This window comes from Acinonyx jubatus, chromosome B3, assembly GCF_027475565.1.
Source record: "Acinonyx jubatus isolate Ajub_Pintada_27869175 chromosome B3, VMU_Ajub_asm_v1.0, whole genome shotgun sequence".
Taxonomy (NCBI): Eukaryota; Metazoa; Chordata; class Mammalia; order Carnivora; family Felidae; genus Acinonyx; species Acinonyx jubatus.
This window is the reverse complement of record NC_069386.1, coordinates 17,826,177-17,852,023: the sequence shown is the minus strand read 5'-3', so window position 1 is coordinate 17,852,023 and position 25,847 is coordinate 17,826,177. Positions and strand designations below refer to the sequence as shown.

The 25,847-nt window shown below is 35.3% G+C and overlaps 1 protein-coding gene across 7 annotated transcripts in view; it reads right to left on the bottom strand.

The window, feature by feature from the left end:
• Nucleotides 1-25,847, bottom strand: part of MEF2A (myocyte enhancer factor 2A) — a 162,193-nt gene that overhangs the window by 114,690 nt on the left and 21,656 nt on the right. For 6 of the 7 annotated variants that reach the window (XM_053223622.1, XM_053223624.1, XM_027067947.2 and 3 more), the window contains exon 2: nt 13,077-13,162. The exons of the other annotated variant lie outside the window; for it this stretch is intronic. The gene's annotated coding sequence lies outside the window, so the exon portion shown is untranslated. The remainder of the gene's footprint in view (nt 1-13,076; nt 13,163-25,847) is intronic. 7 annotated transcript variants of the gene reach the window in all.

The window sequence follows — 25,847 nt, the reverse complement described above, 5'->3', positions numbered from 1 at the left end:
ATTTATACACAAAATAATAACTATAAATTTTAATAAATGGATCAATAAAACTCATTGATTTAATGTAGCAGTTCTCAAATTAAATGAATACTAGATTCAAATGGAAAACTAAAACGTGTATTTTGCATGCATCAACTTAACCTAGCCCCACAAAAACCATCAAATCAGAACTGAGACTAACACCCAAGCAAGAGTAATTTTTAAAAACTCCACAGATTATGATACACATCTTTAGTTCAGAGAGGCTGTTTTATTATATTACAACACAAAACTCCTTATTCATTCACTGACTGGCTATATGTGAGAGTGAAATGACAAAAGTCACATGAGCACAGTCCTAACAGTGTCTACATATTGCATTTAACACATACATTTACACTCATTTTCATTAAGAAATACCTTCTCTCTCATTTCTTCAAATTACATGACTTTCTTAATCTTTTTCTTTTTCTCACATTTGATAAAGAAGGATACTAGAAAAATTTTATATTCTTCATACTTCTTCTATGAGGGTTAAGAAAATACTTTAAACACACCAAAAAGCAGTGAGAACATGTATACTGGTTTAACAGAGACAGCCACTTAAACAAATGTGTATTGTGCAGGAGTAATTACTTTTATTTATAAAAAATTTTTTTTTCTAATGTTTATTTATTGGGAGACAGAGCACAAGCAGGGGAGGGGCAGAGAGGGAGACCCAGAATTGGAAGCAGGCTCCAGGCTCTGAGCTGTCAGCAGAGCCCAATGTGGAGCTAGAACCGAAGAACCATGAGATCATGACCTGAGCTGAAGTCAGACGCTAAATCGACTGAGCCACCCAGGCGACCCTATGCAGGAGTAATTATTAAGTGAGACCCCTTACTCTCAAACACCTCCTGGCTTGATAATTAGATCACAGGTATAGGCCACTCTTATCATTTCATTTCTTTTTTTTTTTTTTTTTTTCCTGTAAAGCAGGATCCACACCCAGCACTGAGCCCAACGCAGGGCTTGAACTTGCAGCACTGAGATCAAGATCTTAGCTGAGACCAAACGTTGGACACTTAACCAACAGAGCCACCCAACTGCCCCTCACTCTTTTCATTTTTTATGTGATTTTTTAAACTTGAGGTATAATTCACATGTCACAAAACTCATCTTTTTTAAAGTATACAATCTGGGGCTTATTTGTCTTTTTAAAAATTGTTTTCTATTTTTTTTTTTTTTTTTTATTTTACAGAGAGAGAGAGAGAGAGAGAGAGAGAGTGCACACAGTGGAGAAGAACAGAGGGAGAAAGAAAGAATCCCAAGCCGACTCCATGCTCAGCACGGAGCCCCATGCAAGGCTTGATCCCACGACTCCGGAATCATGACCTGAGATGAAATCAAGAGCCAGATGCTCAACTGAGCCATCCAGGCACCCCTTTCTCTGTTTTACTGTATTCACAAAGCTGTACAACCATTCCCACTATCTAATTCTAGAATATTTTCATCATCCCCCAAAGAAACTCAATGTCCACTAGCAATCATTCCCCATTCCTCTCCTTCCACGACTCCTGAGTTACTTTCCATCTCTATGAACTTGCCTATTCAAGATATTTCATGTAAATGGAATCATACAATGTGCAGCTTTTTGTGGCTCTTTTCACTTAGCATAATGTTTTCAAAGTTCATCTGTGTTAAGTATTATAAGTACTTCGCTTCCTTTCTGGCTGAATAATATTGTATTTTATGGAAATACCACATTTCCTTTATCCATTCAATAGTTGATGGAAATTTGAGTTGTTTCCACTCTATTCTGAATAATGCTGCTATGAACATTTGTGTATGTGTACATATTTTCAATTCTCTTGGATATATAGTTAAGAGCAGAACTGCTGGATCACATAGTAACTCTAGGTAATTGAGTTTGTTTGGGAATACTGCAATCTTAATAGTTTATATTAAGTCTTCCAAACCATAAATCCAATATGTCCTGTCTTTGCATTTATTTAATTTCTTCTTTAATTTCTTTCAATGATGCTTTCTAACTTTTAGTGTACATGTGTTGCACTTCTTTTGTTAAAATTATTCGTAGGTATTTTATTCTTTTGATGCTAATACAAATAGAACTGTTTAATTTCACTAGCATTCTACATCATTCTTGATTTCAAAAACTTTCAATGATATAAAAAAGGTAATTAGAGAAGTTAATTGCATTTAAGTATAAATACCATGGCTCTTCTAATTATGATCTACTAAAACAGAAAAAAAAATTGATCTAAACCCTACAAAAAATCCACTTTGCTAAAAGAGCTTTTTGAAAAAATCAAGCAAGGCCAAATAACTTTAATCCCAATGTCACTAGTGCCAGTGCAGCTACATTACGTGCGTGTGTGTCCGCGCGCGCACACACACACACACTGCCTTATATATATTCCCTTATAAAATATACAAACATACAAACAAAAAAACCCACTCATACTGTACATTCTCTTTGTCAGACAAACTTGGGGAAAACTATCCTGTTAATTTTTTTTTAGGTTTTTTTTTTAATTTATTTTCTTTTAAGAGAAAGAGAGAGACAGCACAAGTGAGGGAGGGGCACAGAGAGGGAGAGAGAGAATTCCAAGCAGGCACTGCTTGATCTGCAGGCATCAGCGCAGAGTCCAATGTGGGGCTCAAACCCACGAACCGTGAGATCATGACCAGAGCCAAAATCAAGAGTCCAACAGTTAACCGACTGAGCCAGCTGGGCACTCCCTTACTGTTAATTTTTAATGCAATCAGAGGTTTCTGACCTTATAGAATTATCTTTCAGTTACTTTTAATATAAGAACATTCTTCTTTGTTCCTTCTAAAATAGGGTGTTTTCATTACTGCATACAAACAATTAAATCCAGGCATAAACTCAAATTCTAAATTAATTTAAGACTATCATTAAACTACTGTTTTATGGAAAATGACTAAACCATTCCATTTCAGCCAGAACTGTACATGCTGTATCTAATTACACATTTTAAAAGTACAATGATATGTTGTATGAACACAATAATGTCTATTAGTCACTATTTAAAGAAATGATTCAACAAGGAAAACAAACTTTAGTTCAAATATAGAACTTATATATTTATGGTCATTATTTGAAAATGCAGCTGTATTGTTGTATGTAACTTTCATAGAAACAGAACATGTCCTACAAACATTCATACCTAATCCTATAAAGTTCTAACTCACATTAGGTTGTCATAAATTTTGGGTAAAATTCAAAAACATAACATCTCATTAAAGAACTAAGATCAACAAAAGCACAAACAGCACTGAGAAAGTTATCCCTTACCAACTACAAAAGGGACTACTTCAAGGATTCTGTGGGTATTATGACATATTCTGGCCTGCAAACAATTCTGATGCTATAAATATATCAAAGGAAACACAAGGGGGGGTGCCTGGGTGGCTCAGTCGGTTGAGGGTCTGACTTCAGCTCAGATCATGATCTCACAGTGAGTCTGAGCCCCACATCGCACTCTGTGCTGACAGCTGAGAGCCTTCAAATTCTGTGTCTCCCTCTCTCTGCCCCTCCCTGCTCGTGCTCTCTCTCTCAAAAGTAAACAAACATCAAAAAATAAAAATGCAAGGAATCATCACGACTCAAAGCCACTATGAACAATGTGGAGGTTGTACCCTGCACATATGAGTGCACAGCCAAGACAAAGCAATGGGAACTGAAATCCAGTTTGTTAGCCACTCTAAGCACTGAGCGCTCGCAGAGGGCAGCATCCACCAAAAGTTGGGAGAAGAGCCTTTTTCGAGCTTTGCAAAAACTATCTGTGGCTTAGCAATGACACCTGCAAACAACTAACTACTTGTTGGCAAAGTTAAGACCACTGAGATACAGAATATTGGTGCCCCTGCCTGAAATCGTAACACCAAAATATCACTTCTTAATAAGCGTTTACTTAGAATGTTTTAGGTAAAATCATCAATAAGACAAAACATAAAGAGCTTGATAGGGAGAAGTCACCTAAAAATCTAGAGTGGTTTAAATATGGTATCTATCTAAATTTGGATTTCTCTGATTATTAGGCTATATATTTTTGCATGCTTTGTCCCTATACTTTTGATGAGAGACATTTTATTTTATTTTAAATGTTTATTTATTTTGAGAAAGAGAGAGAGCACAAGTAGGGAGGGGCAGAAAGGAAGGGGGAGAGAGAGAGAGAGAGAGAGAGAGAGAGAGAGAGAGAGAGAGAGAGAGAGAGAATCCCAAGCAGGCTCCGCACCACCAGTGCAGAGCCCGACATGGGGTGGAACTCAGGAACCCTGAGAACATAACCTGAGCCAAAACCAAGAGTCAGATGTTTAACCATCTGAGCCACCCAGGCGCCCCTGGATGAGAGACATTTTTTTCAGGAAAATGCTAAAAAATTAGAGGAGAAGCATAGAGTAAAATGTTAAGAGCCTATTCCTATTAGGCTCTATTCCTATTAGAGAAATACAGGCCTTGTTTTACACAACATGCAATGAAGTGCTAAAAATTATGTATTGGTCACAAATACTGGTCAGGTAAGCATCTTAAATTTGATATGGAAATTAAGTAAATTTGATGGAAACTGGAAGTATTTTTTTTTAATGTTATTATCACTCCATTTAATTGTACAAGGAATTAAAGGTTTTCTAAATTGTGAAATTGTGCTTCCTTAAAGCAAGAAATACTATTATTTTCAAAATGATACAAGTTATTAATCATGATAAATACTCCAAATACTAAAAAGACATTATAACTTCAAAATTTTTATCAGAATGACCAGTCCATAAAATGCTTTATTTCTAGATACACCAATGAATTGTCGTGTTTGTCAGGGACTCACCTCCTCTCACCACCTTGATCAGTTCTACAAAGTGGAGCAAGAATATAGCTCAAACTCTTACAGAAAATTATGAGAATAAAACCAGAGGGCAGGCATCCTTGGCTCCTTACAGATAAGCACAATATTAAAATCAGTATTAGAAAAGAGACTTGTAAACTGCCCTTATTAAGATTAAAGCCCATCCACACATTCCCTGATTGCTTACACCTACATAACAGCAATGTCCTGTCTTCACATGGGACACACAAGAGAAATAAAGAACGCAGTAAGGCAAGGTGTAGAAATGAAAATGAGATTCTAGTCTTTCAACCACCACCAACTCACTCTCTGTATTAACACTTCCTTCATGTGCAGACATTCCAAATACTTCCCAGGCTGTCATAATGATTTCTGGGAAAAATGCTTTATCAATAATTATATCCTGTATAAAGATGAATTATCATTATTAGAAACCATATCAATTCTCAATATTACAATTCAAATATTAGATATATATTAAAAACTTAACCTCTGATCACCTGAATCAAACCTGTACATAAATACTGCTGTATCTTTATTTATAAAGATAAATATGATTTGGGGTACACCATTATATTCAAAATCAGAAAACTTTTTAATGAATGTGGAAGGAGTATAGAAATGTGAACAGGCATGCAATGGAATCAGGAATTGGCATTTCTGGTGTTAACATATAATTGTACATAAACATAAAATGTATACATTTTACCTGCTTTATTTTTGTGTGTTTTCATTTTACTTTACATAAATGAAATCACAAATTATGAATGGTTTCTAGCTTCTTTTGAGAAACATACTTGCGAAATTCACCCTGCAGCATGTAACTGTACTTCATCCACTTTTATTGCCATAAAGTATTGCACTGTATGAGCATATCACAATTTTAGTCAGTCCTATTGAAGAACAATGTATTGAGTTTGACTCTATTACAAACAATGCTGCTACCAATGTTATTAACACATCTCTTAGTGTACATGTTCACACATTACTCACAGGAGTATACCCACTAAAGTAAATTACTGGGTCACAGGGTATGCAAATATCAAAGTGTTTCCTAAAGAAGTTGTAATAACATACATTTGCACCAGCAGTGTTTAATGAGTTCCCATAACTTAACATCCTCTCCAAAACTTATAATGTTAACCTCTTTTTAAATTTTAGCCACTCTAGTGGTTTATGATGGAGTCTCTTCAGTTTTAATTTATATTTCTCAGATTACTAATGATGTTAAGCACATTTTCACTTATTTCTTGCATATTTACACCTTTTATGAAGTGTATTTTCACGTCCCTTCCCATTTTTCCATTGAATTGTTTGTCAGACTGATTTGTAGAAGTGCTCTAAATATTCTGATACATGCTTTTGGTCTGTTATATGTACTGCAAATATGTTCTTCCACTCTGGCTTGCCTCTCTATTCTCCTTTGACTTTGTAAGAATAAAATCTCTTAATTTTAAGGTAATGAAATGTACCAACTTTTTATTTATATTAGTGGATTTTATTTCTTCTTATACTTTTTATGAACATGTTCTCCTTGTATTAGCTTTTAAAGTTTTATAGTTTTGCCTTTCACATTGAGATGTACAAATCAATCTTAAATTGATTTTTGCATGGGGTATGGAGATGAGTCATTTTTTCCTATGGATCACCAATTGTTCTAGTAACATTTGTTAAATAATTCCTTCCCTATTACGCTAGAGTACCAATTTTGTCATAAAGCAAGCATCCATGTACATACACACTGGCCCTCTTCCAGACTCTTTACTTCTTTTGTTTATCCTGTGGCATTATTTCATGCAAGTATTTATTATAGATTTATAAGTTTTGAGCAAAGAAAATTCTCCTGCTTTGATCTGTTCTTCCAAGACTGCTTAAGCTATTCTTGGGCCAAAAATTTTCCTTCAAAATACAAAATAAAAAGAAACGAATGAAGATTTTACAATATTCGTTAGGATTACTTCGAGAATAATCCTCAAATGGACATGGATTATAACCTTCAGAAAGACAGAACCTTAGTGGACAACTAAATTAACCCTACATTAAACAATGTTCTGGGGGCACCTGGGTGGCTCAGTCAGTTAAGCATCTGACTCTTCATTTCAGCTCAGGTCATGATCCCAGGGTTGTGAGACTGAGCTCCACATCAGACTCCATGATGAGCATGGAGCCTTCTTAAGATTCTCTCTCTCCCACTGCTCCTCTGTCCCACTTGCATGTTCTCTCTCTCTCAACAAAAAAAAAAAAAAAAAAAAAAAAAAAAGAAGAAGAAAAGAAAAAAGAAAAAAAAAACATTCTGGACCAATGTTGACAGAACTTTAAAAAAAAATCCAAACTCAAAAGGATTCAGCTGATTCCAAGGAACTTGTATGAATATAAAAATAAAAATTCAACGCTATGTAAAATAATATAAAAAATTTCTTCATCCTAGGATCTCAAAGTACAATGTCCACCATCCAAAAAAAAAAAGTATAAGGAATAAAAAAAATAAAGCAGGAAGGGGCACGTGGGTGGCTCTGTCGGTTAAGTGTCCAAATTTGGCTCAAATCATGATCTTGTGGGTCATGGATTCAAGCCCCACTTGGGGCTCTCTGCAGTCCGTATGGACCGTGCTTTAGATCCTCTGTCTCCCTCTCTCGCTGCCCCTCCCCCATTTGCATGCGCAGGCACGTGCTCGCGCCCTCTCTCTCTCTCTCTCTCTCTCTCTCTCTCTCTCGAAAATAAATATTTAAAAAAGAGCAAGAGGGGTGCCTGGGTGGCTCAGTTGGTCAAGCATCCGACTTCAGCTCAGGTCGTGATTCAGTCTGTGAGTTCGAGCCCTGTATCAGGCTCTGTGCTAGCAGCTCAGAGCCTGGAGCATGCTTTGGATTCTGTGTCTCCCTCTCTCTCTGCCCCCTCCTCCACTCATACTCTATCTCTGCCTCTCAAAAACGAATAAACATAGAAAAATAAAAAGCAGGAAATGTGTCCCATAATAAAAAACCTCAATCAATATAAAGAAATTCAGATAAAATAAAGTTAATGGAATTAACAGATGAGGGCATTAAAACAATGATTAAAAATATAAGCTCTGAATGTTAGAAAAGGTAAAGGAAAATAGGAACATGATGAGAAGAAAAACTGAAGAAATAAAACTTCCAGAGATGAAAAATAATTATCAGAAATAAAAAACATACTGGATGATATTAAAAACAGATAATATGCTGCAGAAGAAAAGATCAGTGAACCTGGAAACATGACAATATTAAACATACCAAAAAAAAAAAAAAAAAGCGGGAGGGGGTGCGGGGGGAGAACGGGAGAGAGAAAGTGTAAGTGCCATGCCAAAACAGTTCAAATGTATAAATTTCCCTCCTCAACCTTGAGAAAAACACCTGGGGTAAGTGAGATATTTGAAGAAATAGTGCCAGTATTTTCCCAAATCTGGTTAAAAACAAACAAACAAAACTTAACAAGGATTTTTCTCAAAGAAAACTATATACTAAGACACATCATGATCAAATGACTAAATGAAAAAGTCTTAAGACCAAAGAAAATAGAAAAATTACATGGTGGGGGGAAGGGGGTGGGGGGGGAAGAGTCACGCAAACTAAGAAAAACAGCAGACCTGTCAGAAACTATGCAAGCCACTTCAGAAACAATTTCACAACATATTAATAGGGATAAAAAGGGACATTTCAAGATACAGAACCCAATTCATCAAGAATATTTAAGAAGACTAAATAATGCATGCAGTTAATATTAGAACTTTAAAATACATGAACCAAGAAGTGAAAGGAAAAACAGACAAATCCACAATTAAAGCTGAAGATTCCACACTTCTCTCTCAGCAATTACTGAAACAAACAGAAAATCAGAGAACTAAACTTTGAATAATACTATCAACGAATTTGACCTAATTAACATTTTTACAAAGTTCTACTCAACAACAGATCACATGGCATAAGTGCCCACAAAACCAAAACATTCACTAACACAGACAACATTCTGCACTTCATAAAAATACACAAAATATGTTCTTAGATCACAGCATAATTAAATTAGAAATGTATTAGAGAAATAGATCTACAAAATTAACCAAATATTTGGCAATTATATAGGTCATAAAAAAATCACAAAGGAAATTTAAAAATTCTCTGAACTGTTACAAACACAAAACAAACTCTGTAAAATGCAGAAAAAGGAAAATTAAATAACAATCGCTCCTTTAGAAAAAGAAGGAAAATCTCTAATGCCAGAACAAAAGAAGGGATATCACTATAAATCCCTCAAACATTAAGAGTAAGGGAATATAACCTGCAACTTTATGCCAATAAATAGAACAATTTACCTGAAATGGACAAATTTATAAGAAAGACACAAACTGAAGCTTATTCAAGAAAAATTAATATAAATCTAAATAGCCCAATATCAGAGAAATCGAGTTCATCATTTAAAACCTTCCCACAAAGAAACTCCAAACCCAGAGGTCTTCACTAATGAATTATACCAAACACTTCAAGAAGCAGTAACACCAAATGTAAACAAACTTTTCCAGAAGAGGAAAACTTTCCAACTCCAGCCGCTGTCTAGATACAAAAAGCAGATAAAACATTATTTTAAAAACTACAAACTGAGGTGCCTGGGTGGCTCAGTAGGTTGAGCGTCTGACTCTTGATTTTGGCTCAGGTCATGATCTCACAGTTCATGAGTTCAAGCCTTGTATAGGGCTCTGTGCTAGCAGTGCGGAGACTGCTTGGGATTGTCTCTCTCCCTCTCTCTCTGCCCCTCCCCTGCTCATGCTGTGTCTATCTCTCTCAAAATAAATTAATTAAAAAAAAAAAACTACAAATACCTACTATGAACACAGATGATAAAAAAAAGTTAATTAAGTTTTAGCAATGAATCCAGCAATATATAAAGTATAACGAATCATGACCAAGTGGGGATTATCTCAAAAATGCATGATTCCTTGGTTTGCTATTCAAAAAAATCAATGTAACTAACTATATTAACAGATAAGGGGGGGGGGGAACGTGATCATCTCAATAAATACAGCAACGCTGTTTGGTAAAAATTCAATACCCATTCATGATAAGAAAAAAAATTCTCAGCAAGCTATGAATAGAAGAAAACTTAATCTCATAAAGGGTATCTGTTAAAAACCTATAGCTAACAACATACTTACTGGTGAAAAACTGAATGTTTTTGACCTAACATCAGGAATAAGGCAAGAATGTCAGCTTACCACTTCTATTCAACATTGCATGGGGACTACTGACTAGACAGTGCAATAAAGCAAGCAAAAAAATAAAAGGTATAAAAAATTTAAAGGAGCAAGTAACAGTCTTTAATTCACAGACAAGATCTAGCCAGAACATGATCTACACAGAACATTTGAGGACTATATAAAAAATGCCACTAGAAATAATAAGTTTAGCAGAATCACAAATTACAAAGTTTAACACAAAATCAATCAAAAGTCTACATACTAACAATAAACAACTGAAAACTGATTTTCTTTACACTACCACTTACAGTAACATAAAAATATAAAATAGGGATCAATTTAACAAAACAGGTGTAATAACTTTACATTGAAAACAAAACTCTGCTAAGTAAAACAAAAGATGATGCAAACAGGGAGAGGTACCAAGTTCATGCATCAGAAGACTCAACATCTTTAACAGGTCAATTCTCCCCAGTGTAGCCTCTAGGATAAAAGCACTCACAATCAAAATCCCATTAACTTTTCTGTAAAAATTGACAAGCTGATTCTAAAATACACAGAAAGAAATGGAAAGGATGTAGAGTATAAAAACAATGAAAGAGAAGAGCAAAGTTGGGAGGATTTACATCACCCAATTTTAAGACTTACTATATAGCTACAGTAATCAAGATAGTGCAGTATTACCATAAACAGATACACAGATCAATAAAATGAACAAAGTTATAAAATAAACCGTTGATTTTCAAAGGTGCCTAGGTAATTCAACAGAGAAAATTATAATATTTACAAAACTGCTTCTGGAAAAATTTGACTTTTATACACAAAGAAATAAATCTTACCCCTTACCTCATACCATATACAAAAATTAACTCAAAGTGTATCACAAACCTAAAATGTAAGAACCCAAAACAGTTCAAATACATGAGGGAAAGGAAGAGAGTTAGAAAAAATTTCGCCCAATCTCTGTGCCAACCTCTCCAATTTCTACTCCAAATTAGGGCAGAACTATAGGGAAAATCCCTGATCTGAAGCCCTTCAGTCAGCATATGAATTATTCAAAAGGAAGGAACATCTCCCATCTAGGTACTCAGAATCTTAGGTACTCCTAAGCAAGTAGTTATTAATTCAAGCACAACCTTCAGAGCCATAAAAGCCTGCCATGAAGAATAAAAAACTGTATACATCCATAAAGCCTAGTGGAGGAAGCATCATAAAGGATTCCCTAAAGCTTAAACAGGACCCAAAATACATGTGATAGAGCCCCAAAATACAACAGCTTAAGTTATGCCCACAGCCATCCCTGAGGTTCACAGAAGGTGCAAAGTTCTTAATTATAGGCATCAATCAGAACGGCTAAATTCCTATAGTGCTGTAACTCAAATCACAGAATTTTGAGCAGTTAGTGGACAAAAGAAATGTAAATAAGGTGAAAAAGAGAAAAAACCAATATTCAAAGATTTTCAGAAAACTAAAAAAGATTATATTTAAAAATATGAATTAGACTACACTATTCCCATTCTGCCTGTGTGTGTCCAAGTTCTGGACTAAGAAGGATACTTTGATTCAACTGAAAAAATAATGCCTTTTCTCCCAGTTCCCCCTACTGAAAGATAGCATTAAAAACCTCTCCTCAGTCAAGATTTACAAGAAAAATATATAACCATAAGAAACTAGTATCAGAGTAAAGTACTTTAACAAAGAACTCATTTTCATTTTGCAAGTTCATAAAAGTTTTTTACATCACTTAATACTCAAAAAAATTTACACTTTAAATAGCAAAATTATTTCTTAAAACAAGTACAAAAAAAAAATGTTAAGTACTACCCCCCTGAAGTTTTTATTGACATAATCATCAGGCATAATCAACGATATCTAATATTTAAAATGTTAATGTTGGGCTGCCTGGGTGGCTCAGTTGGTTGGGCATCTGACTTTGGCTCAGGTCATGATCTCGCGGTCAGTGAGTTCCAGCCCCGCATCAGGCTCTGTGCTGATAGCTCGGAGCCTGAAGCCTGCTTCAGATTCTGTGTCTCCCTCTCTCTCTGACCCTCCCCTCCCTGCTCACTCTCTGTCTCTCTAAAATGAATAAGTGTGAAAAAATAAAAAAAATATATACTTTATAAAATGTTAATGTTGACTTAAAACACAAAAACTACAGATGTAACATACCGGAACCATTAACAAAGACCACTCCAAGTTTTTAAAAGTGAAATAGCCAACTCCAGGGCTTTGCAAATATGGGCCTATGATTTAAGGTGGCAGGGGTGCCTGGGTGGCTCAGTGACTTCGTTTTGGCTCAGGTCATGATCTCAGCATCATGTGATAGAGCCCCAAGTCGTGCTCCACAGTGAACACGGAGCCTGCTTGGGATTCCTCTCTTCCTCTGCCCCTCTCTCCTGCTCCCACTATCTCTCTCCCTCTCTAAAAAATAAAAATTAAAAAAAAAATGTTTAAGGTGACAAATTCAAAGTAACAAACAGAAGCCTGCGTTAAAAAAAAAATCTCCTACCTCTGCTTAGTTTTTTTCTTTCATCCTTCCCAAGGAATTTCAAGAAATATGGCTAGATTTGCTCGCTTCGTCTTTCATCTGAATATCTTTCTCAGCTAATGTCTAACTCATGTCCTCAAACCCTCCCTTTCTCCTAGTTATTGTCACAGTAAATATGGACTACTTACTTTAGAATTTTTTTCTTTTGTGCTTGCTTTGGCAGCACATATACTAAAATTGGAACGACAGAATTTTTCTTTTTTTAAGTAAAGGTAATTGATATGGAAGATGAAGTAGGTAAGATGAAAAAGTATGGGGTTATCTTGGCAATACCAGAAAAAATATATGAGAAACTGTCACTGTATAATACAATAAACTCCAAGTAGACTTTACAAATTTCCTTAATTCATCTACAATAAACCTCAAAATAAACTCCAAAAAGACTGCAATTCAAAGCTCACAAGACAGTCTGATTTTAAAAAAAGAAAAAATTCCATTATTTACTTCATAACATAGAAAAATGAAAATGTCTTACTAGAAATGATGTATCAGGAAAAAAGTGCACTTAATATGATCCTTGCAGACAACTCTTCTTTGTTTCTTTTTCACAAAAGGCAATTCCTTAATAAAGAAAAAAATATGAGATGGGTTAGTGTTAATTCTAAAAAAGAATTAAATATACATTTCATCATTATAAATTCCAACTCTCAACACTATATGTCTGGCAGATAGCACCACAAATACATGCTGAATAATAGAAAAATAATTTATTAAAAGTAATTTGTTGCATTTGTCTAATAAAAACATAATGCTGGCCAATTGAGAATTTCTAATGTCACTAACCCATTTTTTTCAAGAAGTATTACTTAAATGTTCAGTAATATTCTATGTACTGCTAGATTCACAAATTGGCTTCCTAGGTCCCATTTTCCTATCCTCCACTTAATTTGATATGCTTTATATTTACTTGCTTATATTTATATGCTTATACTTACTATATTTACTGAATATATGTTTTGCTAAAAGAGCTGAAAGTAGTCATTGTATTATGTTCTCATTTAGAAAATTATCAAAGGGTCAGTGACTTGCATTGCCATAAAATATGTTTGTATTCAAATACAATGTGTATACTTGTAGCTTTCACTATCTTTTAAAGGGAACGATGGAATGAACATAATGAACATGAAATACCCAAAATGAACATTAAACTCATCACTGTCAATAATTCACATTTTAAAAAGGAACACTGGGGGCGCCTGGGTGGCTCAGTCAGTTAAGCGGCCGACTTCGGCTCAGGTCATGATCTCACGGTCTGTGAATTCAAGCCCTGCACTGGGCTCTGTGCTGACAGCTCAGAGCCTGGAGCCTGTTTCAGATTCTGTGTCTCCCTCTCTCTGACCCTCCCCCGTTGTTCATGCTCTGTCTCTCTCTGTCTCAAAAATAAATAAACGTTAAAAAAAAAATTTTTTTGAAATAAAAAAGGAACACTGGTCAATACTAACTACTGGATTAGTGCATAAGAAATAATCCAGTTTGCTTGGAATAGTAGGAAGGCAGTTAAGTAAAAAAGGGAAAGATGGTAAAAGCACCCACCCGCCTTCCTCACCCAGACTGGCCAGGATCAATTACGATGCTAATCCAGTAACTTAGAATTCCATGACTGGGTACTTCTACCAACCCCCAAATAAATCTGTTACATCAAATAAAAACAGTAATTTATCCACAGAAACACCAGTTTTTTGAATCTGATTCAGCAATATTAATTATTATGATACTGCAATTTTGTTTCTATTTGAAATGAACACCTCCTCTAGAGCCGGGGAAAAACACAAAGTGCCAAATATTCTTTTTGTATTGATGAATTAAGTATTAAAGGCTTGAACTTTAAAACACACATACAGACTTTTTTTTTTTTGCAAGGTTAAAAGGAGCTTGCTTTAAAAAGCCATTTCAGCTTTTATTCAATTACACTGAAATGTAGAAAAAACCTCCTTAAATACAGTTTCATCACCAACCAACTTCTATAATCCAAAAATCCAAAATGAAACTATTTTTCATGAATTCTCGATCTAAACAAAACTAAACATTTTTAAATGTATTTTAACACTAGCTTTATGTGTCACAGAAGGAACTAAGGTTTAATTGGTTATTTACTGTCAAATTGCTAAACACAAATTTGATATATTCTGGTATATTTTCTTGTATCAAAAATTCACTCTCAATTCTATAAATGAACCATTATTAATGATTTGAGTTTTGTACAGTTCTCAAATAGTTTCTTAAAGAAAATATTCCAAAAATCAAGTTCTTTTACTATAATCTATAATGAAACGCACTCTTACCCTCAAAATAAAACCAGAACTAAAATGCTAGTGCTACATTCAGTTATCATTAAATTTCATATACTGAACTCCAAATCTCATTGCTTCTGTCCAGACAAGAGCCAGATAACCTGTACCTCCAAATGCTATCGCTCCCAAATCTGGTTCCAACCAACCTCCTAGCTCCCTCCACTTCTAATTAACCAACACATTTGTTAACCTGGACTACAAGCCACTGCCCAAAATGTCAAGCTCTGTAATTCTGTTCAAGTTTTTACCTCTGCTGGAAAAAATCTTCCCCTGTCTCTAAAACAAATCTTTCCCAGTTTAATGGCATCTTCTGTGATAGCAACCTCAAGAATACCCTTACCATCAACATCACTTCCAGGGGGCAAAATTATTATAATTAGTTCTGTATCAGTCTCTTCTATTATACTCTATGCCTTTTTTAGAGAAGGAACTTCATTCATTTTTGTATCTCCAATATCTAGTCAATAACTAGAATACAATTCAATATAATCTATTCAGAAAATATTTACTGAGCATCCAATATATTCCAGGCACTTTTCTAGGTGATAGGGATAAGTCCCTATATCTATGCCTGGCCTCATGGAGCTTACATTCTACTGGGGAAGAACTACAATACACAGTGAATGAGGTATAGATTATTGTATACAACAGGTTAGTAGAAAGTCCTTGAAAAGAAAAAATAGAGCAAGGAATTAAGTAAGATCATAGGGAAGGGATTAAAATTTCAGAAAAGGTATCCAGGGAAGACCTAATGGGGTGATGATAATAAAAGCAACTGCAACAGCAGCAGCAGCAACATTTGAGTATTTACCATATACTAATCAGTATCCTAACTGCTTTAATGTATAACAGAGGTAAAGCCAACAATAATCTATTATCCTTAAAAGGAAATTGAAATAGGAGTGCCTGGGTGGCTCAATCAGTTAAGCTTCGACTTCGGCTCAGGTCATGATCTCATGGTTCATGGGTTCTAGCCCCACGTTGGAGTCTGTGCTGACGGCTCAGAACCTGAAGCCTGCTTCAGATTCTGTGTCTACTTCTCTCTCTGCCCATCCCTCGCTTGCACACACTCTCTCTCAAAAATAAACATAAAAAAATAATAAAATAATTTTTAAAAAAGGAAACTGAAATACTAAGAAGGTACCTGCCAAGGTCACATAGCTAAGTTAGTCAAATGGTGTCGCTGGGATTTGAATCCAGGCATGCTTTTAAACAGCTGAACCCAGTTCATGCTTTTGTTAAATGAATTAAATACATGACAAAAATAAATGCATCCTGTATACAGCAATGGATTCAAAAGACAGAAAAGCAAATCTCAATGTCAGAGGATGGATATATTTGAGCAGCTTCAGTACATCAATACCTATATATGACAGGTACCCTGACAAATACAGGTGGGTGCTTGCATAAACAAGAATAATATATACTGATAATTTCTCAATAACTTTTAAAGTAAGACTTATATTTCCATATGATAATTACCAGAACTAAAACTTAAGACAGTATCACAAAAATCACATGGATAGGTCATAAAAAAAAAAAAGAAAAAAACTTTAAAGAAGTACTCTGAAACAAATGAAACCTTTGAAGACACTATCATTTTAGTAATAGTTAAATGTCAAATATCGTAATTTGTGCTATGGCACAAGTCATTATCAACTTCCAATTTCCCATATTAACAAGAAGAGTTAAATGAAATGACTGAGATTCAAATTCCTCTTCTCAAATATCTCTACTACATTTTATGAAGCAAACAGGTAACACCTACTACAACTGCTGGTAATAACTGAAGACCTGAATGACCCAAGATAATTTGCTCCCTAATGCCTATCTCTTGCTATATTAGCTTGTTAATTAAATGCTTAATCAGTGAATGCCAATAAATTAGAAAGCAAAATGAAACCAAAGTGCTATAAGACATGGTATTAACATTCCTAGTTTCAAATCTTAAGGACCTAAATTCCTAAGCATCTCCTCTAGTCTTGATTTAAAAAAATATAATTATGAAGAAAATTATGGCTTTATGTTTGAAGTTATCAAAATTTCACTGGATACCTCTGATCTGAGCATAATGAGTGTCTAAGATAAGAGGTTTTGGGGAGCCTGGGTGGCTCAGTCGGTTAAGCATCCGACTTCGGCTCAGGTCATGATCTCATGGTTCGTGAGTTGGAGCCCCACATCGCGCTTGGTGCTGACAGCTCAGAGCCTGGAGCCTGCTTCAGATTCTGTATCTCCCTCCCTCTCTGCCCCTCCCCACTCACCTCTGCCTCTCTTTCTCTCTTTCAAAAATATATAAACATTAAAAAAAAAAGAGGTTTCTATATGAAAACAAACAGCTTTAAAATCAATCCCGATGAAGAGAAAAATGAAACACGACAAAAAACTTATCTACATCTATCTATTTATCTATAAAGTACAAATAAATATATATATAACAGTCTGTAAACACAATAAGTACTGCATATTTGCTCAAATATTAATTTCATTTTGTAATGAAAACTTAGGTTCGGCATCACTGGCGTTTTTAATTCAAGTGAGGGTCAGCTCTCACACATGGGCATCAAACTATTCACGCCTTAAAAAGATTTTCAGTACCAGCCATGATGTAGTAACTAAGTACCAGACATGCTCTCCCAATAAACTCAACTAGAAGCTGATCAGATACATAAAACTGGACACCAAGCAGCTGAGCACTGTGATACCTGAGAAAAGAAAAAGTGTCCCCTCAAATAACTGTATGCAAGGTGTCAGGAGGGCTCTGCAGGAATGGGAAGCCAAGTATAATATCGTGGACTCAGTAAAAGAAATAGACATCGAAATTTCGGAAGACTGAAGTAATGGGAATTTGAAAGGCACAGTAGCAGGGAGGATGGAGTTTAAGAACAGAAAGCACTCCTGAAATCTGTAGAGGAGTTTCTAGAGCAGCTCTGCCCAAAAGAAACAACATGAACCTAAAATGTAATTTTAAATTGTCTAGTACATACATTTTAAAAGTAAAATGAGGGGGGCACCTGGTTGGCTCAGTCACCCAACTCTTGATTTCAGCTCAAGTCATGATCTCACAGTTCATGGGTTCGAGCCCCACATTGGGCCCTGTGCTGACAGCACAGAGCCTGCTTAGGCTTCTTTCTCCCTCCCTCCCTCTCTCTCTCTCAAAATAAATAAACTTAAAAAAAAAAAGTAAAATGAAGCAGGTAAAACTAATTTTAACACAATTCATTTAACCCAATGTGCTCAAAATATTATCATCTCAGGATACAACTGATATAAAAAGATATTTTACATTCTTTTTTTTCCCATAAGTTCTTGACAGTGTGTTTTACACTTACAGCATATTTAAATTGGAACTAACCACAATTCAAGCGCTCAATAGCCACAATGTGGCTAAATGCTACCATATACTCCACAATGCAGTTTTTGTTGAATAAAAACCTGTGCATGGTAAAGTGAAACTCTACAAGGTCAGGCAAGGAATAATGATCAGGCAGGCTCAAAAGTTCTCAAAGATTACATAAGACTGGGGGATGTGTAAGTTTCAACCAAAAAGGGAGAAAAACCTCACTGAAACCTGGGGCAATCAGTAGAAATTGAAGCACAATTATCACTTAGTAGCTGTACTAAACTACTTCTAGAGCAAAGGCTACACTAGACCTGCCAGAACAAAGCTTAAAAACAGCCTCAAAAGGTTCAAACAGATCTACAAGAAATGTAACACCCTGCCAAAACAAAATTAAAATCTCTCCAGGGGAAATCAACAAATCCAGACAACAGTATGATGAATGTCCAAGAGTCAATCAAAACTTACTAAACATAAGAAAATGGAGAAATGCACGACACATACTAGGGGGAAAATGTGACAGAAGAAACAGACCCAGGAACAAAAGAGATTAAATCTTTGAAGACATAAACTTTAAAATATTATGTTTATGGGGCTCTGGGTGGCTCAGTCGGTTAAGCATCCGACTTCAGCTCAGGCCGCGATCTCTCAGCTTGTGAGTTCCAGTCAGGCTCTGTGCTGACAGCTCAGAGCCTGGAGCCTGCTTCAGATTATGTGTTTCTGTCTCTCTCTGCCCTTCCCCTGCTCACACTCTATCTCTCAAAAATAAATAAAACAAGAAAGAGAGAAAGAAAGAAAAAGAAAGAAAAGAAAAGAAAAGAAAAGAAAAGAAAAGAAAAGAAAAGAAAAGAAAAGAAAAGAAAAGAAAAGAAAGAAGGAAAGAAAGATAGATAGATATGTATGAAAGGATTTGAAGAAAAAAACTATTTTTTAAAGAATCAATAAATGTTTAAATATGAGAAATGTAGTATCTCAAATAAAAAAACCAACTGGATAGGAGCACCTGGGTGGCTCAGTCGATTAAGTGTCTGACTTCAGCCCGGGTCACGATCTCGCGGTCCGTGAGTTCAAGCCCCGCGTCGGGCTCTGGGCTGATGGCTCAGAACCTGGAGCCTGCTTCCGATTCTGTCTCCCTCTCTCTCTGCCCCAGAAAAAATATCTGAAGAAATAAGGACCAAAGAATTTCCAAATTTGACAAAAACTAAACCCATATTCAAGAGACTCAGTGAACAAAAAACAGGTTAAGCACAAGAAAAATCACACCAATTCATATAATAACCAAACTGCTGAATTCCAGTAATATAGACAAAATCTTAAAAGCAGCCAAAGTGGGGGAAAGACACATTACAAACAGAGGAACAAAGATAAGAATTACCAGGCTCTTTGTCAAAAACAATACAAACAAGTTTAAAACAAAGAAAAAAAGCCTTTGAAGTGCTACAAAGAAAAAAAAAACCTGCAAATCAAAATCTATACAAAGCAGTAATATGCTTCACAAAGGGCAAATAAAGACATTTTCAGACAAACAAAAGCTGAGAATGTGTCACCAGCAGGTATGCACTACAAGAAGACTGAAAATTCTTCAGGAAGAAAAAGGATAACAGAATTGTACAAGAGAGGGAACCCTAATGTAAGCTATTAACTCACTTAATAAAAATGTACCAGGGGCACCTGGGTGGCTCAGTCGGTTAAGCATCCGGCTTCAGCTCAGGTCATGATCTCACGGATCTCATGGGTTCGAGCCCCGCATCAGGCTCTGTGCTGACACATCAGGGCTGGAGCCTGCTTCAGACTCTGTGTCTCCCTCTATCTCTGCCCCTCCCCTGCTCATGCTCTGTCTCTGTCTCTCAGAAATAAATGTAAAAAAAAATAATAAAAAAAATTTTTTTAAATGTACCAATACCCACTCACAAACTGTAACAAATTTATCACACCAGTGCAAACTGTTACTAACAGGGGACACTGGGGGCCAAAGCAAAAGGGAGAATAGGGGAAGGGAAAGAGGAAAGTATATGGGAACTCTGTACTTTCAGCTCAGTTTTTCTGTTCTAAGAAATAACTTTATTAATTAAAAAAGAAACAGCAGAGGGTGCCTGGGTGGTTCAGTCAGTTAAGCATCCAACTCTTTGGTTTCAGCTCAGGTGATGATCTCATGGTTTGTGGATTTGAACACAGAGCCTGCCTGGGATTCCCCCTTTCCTTTCTCTGCCCCTCCCCTGCTAGCTCTCTCTCAGTATAAACAAACTTTAAAAAATTAAATTAAAATAAAATAAAATAGAAATAGAAACTTCTACACAAAGGAAGAACAAAAATGTGAAATGTTTACCATCTATTTTCTTATCTTTAATTTTTAAAAAGATATTTGATTGTGTAAAGCAAAAGTGGCAGTAGCATACAATAACCTGTAGAATAAAATGACAAAAATAGCACAAAGAATGAGAGGGAAAAAACTGAAAGTACACTGTACTAAGGATCTTTCATAATTCATAAAGTGATAAGTTCAAGATGCAAGCTGTAAAACCCTAAAGCAACTACTAAAAAAGAAACTAATAAAACTAATAAGCCAAGAAAGAGGTAAAATGAAATGCTAAAAAATAAGCAATCCAAAAAAAGGAAAACACAAAACAGAAAAAATTAAAAAAATACATAACAAAATAATAGACTTAAATCCAACTGTGTGAATAATGATACTAAATATGTATGATCTAAATGTCCCAATTAACAGGTAGAGACTATGACACTACACTGGAAGCAGAGACTGTCATATTGGATAAAGAGATGTACCCCACTTTAAATATGATATAGATAGATCAAACATAAAATACGAACGGATATACCATACAAACATTAATCACAAGAAAGGTGGAATACCTGTATTAATAACAGACAAAGCAGGTCACAAGAGAAGGTATCTTACCAGCTATAAAGGGACATACATCATAATGCTTAATGTGTCAATTTATCAGAAATACAAAGTAATCCTAAATGTTTATTCAGTCAATAGAGTTTCAAAACATGTGAAACACTGACAAAATTAAAAGGAGAAATATATAAAATTATAATTATAGCTAGAAATTCAACAGTCTCTCACAATTAGTAAAACAAGCAGAGAGAAAATCAGTAAAGATATATAAAACCTGAACAACACTATGAACCAGTGGAGTTGTTCATGTCTCTTGGTATAGTCAATAAGAGAGAATTTATGCTGTACCATAAAACAAGACACATAATAAATTTATTAGAGCTGAAATCACACTGAAAGGTTTTCTTTTTGAAGATCTGATTTGCTTTATTAAAGGATTCATGAATGGAGCGGCATCTCATCCAGCAAGCAGAGACGCATTCCCCAGAAAGTGTTTTCAGACCACAAAAGAATCAATGACCAGTAATAAAACTACATTGGAAAATTCCCCAGTTATTTGTAAATTAACACATTTCTAAATAACCCATAGGTTAAAGAACTCATGACGAAAATTTAAAAACACATGGAACTAATGATAATAAAAACACATACCTAATTACATAGGGTGGAGCTAAGGATGCTTGGAAATTTATATCTTTTAAGTATTTACGTTTGAAAAGAATCAAGGTTTAACATTGGTGTTTTAAATTAGTTCCACCTTAAGAAGGTAGAGAAAAAGAACATTAAACTAAAAGCAGAGGTAAAGAAATAATAAAAGTAGCAATTGGTGAAATGGATGACAAAAATAAATAAATAAATAAGAAACCAAAAGTTCGTTCTTTGAAAAGAACCCCTAGCTAGGCTGGTCCAGAAAAGAAGAAAGAAGACACAAATTACTAACATTAGAACTGAAAGAGAATACATTACTACAGATATTTCAAACATTAAATGCACATTAAGTTTGTAGTAAATACAATTTTTTGCCAATAAGTTAGACAAGTTAAATGAAATAAATGAAATTCCTTGAAACATGCACATTATCAAAAGACACAAAAAGAAAGCCTGAATAATCCTCCAATTCAGAAATTTTAATTCAAAATCAAAAGGCTTCCCACAAAGAAAATTCCAGACCCAGATGGCTTCCTTAGTGAATTCCTTAAACATCTACAATATCAGTCTTACACAAACTCTTTTAGGAAACAGAGGAAAAAGAAACACATTCTAACATATTTAATAAGGCCAGAATAATCCTGACACCACAGCAAGGCAAGGCAAAGAAAATACATACTAATTATCACTTGTTTATATAAGATGCAAATATTATTAATAAAATATAAGCAGGTCATATCCAGCAATATATACAAAGTTAAATATCAATATAAATGGGGTTTGTCTTAGGAATGCAAGGTTGGTTTAGTTACATTGGTAACTTACTGTATTAACATATTAAAAAAGAAAAAGTGATTAATTTCAAGAGGTAGAAAAAATATCTGTGCATGATTAAATACCCATTTGTGGGGCAGTAGAGGGGAACACCTCTCAACAAACTAGGACTGAAGGAATCTTCTTCAACCTAATGAAAGTCATCTACAAAAAACTACAGCTAATGATAAAGGACTGATTTTTTTTTCCTGTATGATTATAAACAAAGGATGCACACGCTCACTATTTCTACCATTTTACTAAAGGTCTCAATAACTACAATACAACAGGGAGAAAAAAAAGGATCTAGATTGGAAAGGAAAGAAAGAAAACAGCTTCTACTCACATATGATATGACACATACATAGGAAATCCCAAAAAACCTACAATAAAGTGGCTGGAAGTAAAAATGGGTTTTGCAAGGGTATAGGATATAAGATCAATATTTTTTATATAAAGATTGTAATGTATTTTTTTTAAAGTAGGCTCCATGCCCGACATGAGGCTTGAACTTACAACCATGAAACTGAGTTACATGCTCTACCAACTGTGCCAGCCTTAGATCTTTAGTTTTTAAATCAAATTTCTATATACCAATAATGACAAATGCACAGTTACACTTTTTAAAAATACTATTCAAGGGTGCCTGGGTGGCTCAGTCAGTTAAGTGTCCAACTTGGGGTCAGGTCATGATCTCAGGGCTCTTGGGTTCGAGTCCCACATCGGGCTCGGTGCTGACAGCTCAGAGCCTGGAGCCTGCTTTGGATTCTTTGTCTCCCTCACTCTCTCTGCTCCTCCCCACTCATGCTCTGTCTCTCCCTCTCTCTCAAAAATAAATAAACATTTAAAAAAATGTTTTAATACATAAAAATAAAAATACCATTCATCTGAGCATCAGGGGTATGAAATATTTAAAGACAAATTTAACAACATATGTGCAAGACTATTATCCTGAATACTAAAAAACACTGAGAGAAATTAAGGAAGACATAAAAAAAAAAAAAAAAAAGGATCATGTTCACAGATCCATACACTTAATATTACTATGATACTGCTTCTCTGCAAATTGATTTACAAATTCAAAACAATCCCAATCAAAATCCCAGCAAGTGTTCTTGCAGAAATTCACAATTAAAAATTTATAATACAGGGGAGCCTGGGTGGCTTAGTGGGTTAAGTGTCCAGTTTCGGCTCCAGTCACAATCTCGTGGTTTGTGAGTTCGAGCCCCGCATCGGGCACTTTGCTGACACCTCAGAGCCTGGAGCTCTGCTTCAGATTCTGTGTCTCCCTCTCTCTTTGCCCCTCTCCCGCTGGTGCTCTGTCTCTGTCTCTCTCAAAAATAAACATTTAAAAAAAATTATAACTAAAACAATTTTGAAAACAAACAAAAGTTGGAAGATACAGCACGATGTTAACACACACACACACACACACACACACACACCCCTAAATCAAAGGAATAGAGTGAAGAAGTAAATACACACACATATGGTCATTTGATAGTCAACAAAGGCACTAAGGTAATTAAAATGAAAAAGCCTTATCAACAAATGGTACCAGAACAAATTAATGAATCTTGATATTACCTCACTAAAATTATTACCACTCACTAAAATTAATTCAAAATGGATCACAGACCTATGTGTAAAAACGAAACTATAAAACCTCCAGAAGTAAACACAAGACAAAAAAATATTACTGCCCCATGTAAAGCAAAGATTTATCAGACATACCACAAAAAGGCAAAATTGACAATTTTAGAAGGTCGACAAGCAGTACTTTATCAAAATTAAAACCTTGTTCTCTTTGAAAGACAATATTAAGGAGATAAAAATCAAGCCACATACTCAAAGAAACTAGTCAAAGTAAAATAATGAAAATAAGAAAAAGACTTCTATCTAGAATGTATAAAAATCTCTTATGGTTCCGTCATTAGAAGACAAACAACCCAGTTAAAAATGGGCACGGGGCACCTGGGTGGCTCAGTTGGTTAAGCATCTGACTCTTGATCTTGACTCAGCTCATGATCTCCTGGTTTGTGAGTTTGAGCCCCATGACAGGCTCTGTGCTAACAGCGCAGAGCCTGTCTGGGATTCTGTCTCTCCCTCTCTCTGCTCCTCCTCCACTCTCTGTCTCTCTCTCTCAAAATAAACTTTAAAAAAATGGGCAAAAGACTTGAACATTCACCAAAGAAAACAAATGAATACCCAGTAAGCAAATGACAAATGTTTAATATCTTTACTCATCAAAGAAATGCAAAACAAAACTATAAAATGCCAGTATATACCCACTAAAACGGCTAAACTTAAAAAAACTGACAATGCAGGGGTGCCAGGGTGGGTCAGTTGGTTGAGCGACCGACTTTGGCTCAGGTCATGATCTTACAGTCTGTGAGTCTGAGCCCCATGTCGGGCTCTGTGCTGACAGCTTGGAGCCTGGAGCCTGCTTATGATTCTGTGTCTCCCTCTCTCTCTGCCCCTCCCCCACTCATGCTCTGTCTCAGAAATAAACATTAAAAAAAATTTAAAAAAAAGAAAAAGCTGACAATGCAAAGTGTTGAAGATATGGAGAAACTGCAACTCTCATTGCTGGTGAACTGTAAAATCGTATTACTTTGGAAAACAGTTTCACAGTTTCTTATAAGGTAAAACATACACTTATCATGTGACCCAGAAATTTCATTTCTTTGGTATTTATCCAAGAAAAATGGAAACATATGTCTACACAAAGGCTTGTACTCAAATGCAAGAGTAGCTTTATTCATTATAGCTCCAAACTTGGAGTGTCCAAGCAAGATGAATGGAGAAACTGGTCTAGACATATAATGAAATGCTAGGCAACTCTAAAAACAAACTACTCAAACTACTCATACACACAAACATGGATGAATTGCAAAAACATTATGGGGGGGAGGAGCCAGACACTGGTATCATTTAATATCTGATACTAGAACTGGGGAAAAAATTACTTAGGCCCTAAAAAAACAGATTTATGAACAAATAGATACTAAGTCACAAGAAAAATCTTTAAGTCAGTAAAACTTCACAGAAGGAAGCATTTAAGAAAGTGATTCTAAGCAGGAAACCAGGGACTATTCCAATTAGAGGAACTAAGGAAAGATGACACAAACATGAGTAGGTATCAACAAAAAGAGCAAAGCAGAGTGTAGGGTGGACAGATGGGCAGAACACAATTACGCACTACCTTGAAAACAGGCAAGCACTTGAATTTAATATGACAAAAAATGCAAAGATAAGAGAAAGGCCAGACTATCCTCTCAACTAGGATAATGC